The sequence below is a fragment of the Schistocerca gregaria genome, unplaced genomic scaffold (assembly GCF_023897955.1).
Source record: "Schistocerca gregaria isolate iqSchGreg1 unplaced genomic scaffold, iqSchGreg1.2 ptg000362l, whole genome shotgun sequence".
In the NCBI taxonomy this organism is placed as follows: domain Eukaryota; kingdom Metazoa; phylum Arthropoda; class Insecta; order Orthoptera; family Acrididae; genus Schistocerca; species Schistocerca gregaria.
Genome location: NW_026061819.1, coordinates 1687426 through 1690929, shown reverse-complemented (window position 1 = coordinate 1690929; position 3504 = coordinate 1687426).

The following is a 3504-nucleotide window of genomic DNA, read 5'->3' as shown; positions in this document are numbered from 1 at the left end:
GAGAGGAGGGGGTTGGTAGACAGGCATCTTTCATGAGGTGGGTTATATACATCCTCCTGGGGGATATACATCTTCTGAGGTGGGGATAGGTATCTTCCAGAGGGTGTAGATATCATCTGAGGGTGGGGTAGATAGACATCTTCCAAGCTGTTGGTTGATTTTCACCATCCGAGTGGAGGGATACATAGATATTTTCCGCCTGGGCTGGGTAGATAGACATCTTCAGAAGGGGGTAGACATCTTCCATGGGGGGTAGGGAGACAGCTTCTAAGGGGGGTAGATAGACATTTTCCAAGATTAGTGGTAGATACACATCTTCTGAGGGGTGTAGATAGACCTCTTCCGAGGAGGGAGATTGGCATCTTTGGAGGGAATGGATAGATAATCTTATGAGGTGGGTGTGGGTAGGCATCAACCTAAGGGGCGAGATTGGCATCTTCCGATGTGGAAGGGGTTAGGTAGGCATTTTTAGAGGGAGGGATATCTTCCTAGGGGTTTAGATAGGCATCTTCCAAGGGGATGTAGGAAGACATCTCAGAGAGGGGGTAGACAAAATCCTCCGAGAGGTGGTAGGTAGACAGATATCTTTGGATGGGAGAGTAGGTAAGCAGACATCTTTTGAGTGGGGTTGGTAAACTGACATATTCCAAAGGGGCAAGGTAGACAGACAGTTTCTGAGGGTGGGGCATAAGTAGACTGACACTTTCCGAGATGTGGTAAGTAGAATTACATCTTCTGAGGTGATGGGGTAGGTAGACAGACATTTTCCGAAAGGGCGTAGGTATAAAAAAAATGGTTCAAATGGCTCTGAGCACTATGGGACTCAACTGCTGTGGTCATCAGTCCCCTAGAACTTAGAACTACTTAAACCTAACTAAACTAAGGACATCACACACATCTATGCCCGAGGCAGGATTCGAACCTGCGACCATAGCAGTCGCACGGTTTCGGACTGTGCGCCTAGAACCGCGAGACCACCATGGCCGTCTGTAGGTATACAGACATATGCCTAGGTGGGAAGGTAGACAGACATGTCCCGATTGGGGGTAGGTAGACAGCCATCTTCCAGGTGGGTAGGTACACAGACATCATCCGAAGGGGTTAGAAGGACAGACACTTTCCATGTGGGCGTTGGTAGACATACATCATCTGAGGGGGAAGAGACATCTTTCGAGGGGAGGTAGTCATCCTCCGAGAGGGAGGTAGTTGTCCATCATCCACTGGTCTTAGGTAGGCAGACATCTTCTGAGGGAGGGTATGTAGACAGACATCTTCTGAAGGCGATAACGTCGACAGTCATCTTCTGATGGGGGTGGGTAGGTAGACAGACATCTTCTGAGTGGTGGTAGGTATGGAGACATCTTCTGAGGCTGGGTTTGGTAGACAGACATCTTCCATGGGGGGATGGGGGGTGTTGGAAGACAGATATCTTCCAAGGGGTGGGAAACAGCTTCTAAAGGATGTAGTTTGGTAGACAGACATCCTCCGAGAGGGGTGTAGACATTCTCAGATGGGGAGTGTATAACTTCTGAGAGGAGTGGTAGACTGACATCTTCCGAGAGGGGAGAGATACTTTTCTTCCATGGTGGCAATAGATAGATATCTTTCGAGAGGAGGTACATAGATAGACATCTTCAAATGTGTGGTGAATGTAGAGAGACAACTTTTGAGAAGGGGGGTAGGTATACAGACACCCTCAGAGGGGGTGGGTAGGGAGACAGACATCTTCCGAGATAGGGATAAGATAGACACAAATCATTCGACGTTGGGTAGGTAAATATACAGATTCTGAGGGGTTTAGGTACACATTCATATTATGAGGGGTTGTGGGTGTAGGTAGACAGAAACCATCTTAGGAGGGGTATTTAGGCAGATAACGTCTGAGAGAGGGTTAGGTAGACTGACATCTTCTGAGGGGTTGTAGGAGGACAGACATCTTCCAAGTGGAGGGTTGGTAGACAGACATCTTCAGAGGTGGGGTGGGGTAGGTAGACAGACATCTTCCAATAGGGGGTTGGTTGGCAGACATCTTCTGTGAGGGGATGGTAGTAGACAGCCTTCTTCTGATGGGTGGGTGGGTAGACAGACATCTTCCATGATGGGGCATAGGTAGAGAGACATTGTCCGAGGTAGGGTGACTATAGACATTTTTTGAGAGGGGGGGTAGGTAGACAGACTTCTTCTGGGGGGTTGTAGGTAAACTGACCTCTTCAGAGGGTTGGTGTAGAATGACATTTGCCAAGAGGGGATAGGTAGAGAGACATATTCCGATGGTGGTAAGTAGACAACATCTTCTGATGGGTGTAGGTAGACAGACATCTTCCGAGGGGGATGTGTAGGTGGACAGACATCTTCCGATGGGTGGTGGGTACGTAGACTGACATATTCCAATGGGTGCGGTAGGTAGCCAAACATCTTCGAAGTGCAGGCATTGTAGATAGACATCATACAAAAGTTCACGTAGGTAGGCAGACATCTTCTGAGGGGGCGTAGGTAGACAGACATTTTCCGAGGGGTGTACATAGACATACATTTTCCAAGTGGGGGCTAGGTAGGCAGACATCTTCAGATGAGGGGGTAATCAGACAATCATCTTCTGGGGGGTAGATAGACAGACATATTCCGAGGTATGGGTTGGTAGACAATATTTTATGACTGGGGCTATGTAGAGAGACATCTTCCAAGGGGTGTAAGTAGGTAGATAGACCTCTTCTGTTGTGAGATTTGTAGGAAGGCAGACATCTTCCGAGGCAGAGCGGTTGGTAAATAGACATCAATTGTGGAAAGGGTTAGGTAGGCAGACATCTTCCCAGTGCAGTTTTGTAGACAGGCATCTTCCGAGGAGGGGTTAGGTAGACTGACACCTTCTGAAGCAGGGTAGGTAGATAGTCATCTTCGGAGGGGTGTTTGGTATACAGACACCTTCCAAACGGGTGTAGGTATACGGACATATACCTAAGGGGGAGGTAGACAGACATCATGGGTGGGTAGGTACACAGACATCTTCCGAGGGGGATTAGGAGGACAGACATTTTCCATTTGAGGGTTGATAGACTTACATCATGTGACGGAGGAGAGATACCTTTCGAGAGGAGGGTACGTAGACAGATATCTTCAGAGAGGGGTAGACATCCTCCGAGAGGGAGGTAGTCATCCTCCAAGACAGGGGTAGATATCTTCCAAGAGGGCGGTAAATAAATATCTTCCAAGATGGGAGAAGATGGACCTCTTCCGAGGGTTTTAGGTAGGCACACATGTTCCGAGGGGTGGTATGTAGACATACACCTTCTGAGGGGAATAAGGTAGACAGTCATCATCTTATGGGGAATTGGGTAGGTAGACAGACATATTACAAGGTGGGGGGGGGGGGGGTAAGTAAGGAGGAGACATATTCTGAGGGTGAGTTCAGTAGACAGACATCTTCTGAGTGGTGTCCTTGTTAGACAGACATCTTTCAAGGGGAGGGAGACATCTTTCAAAGTATGCGTTTTGGTAGACAGACCA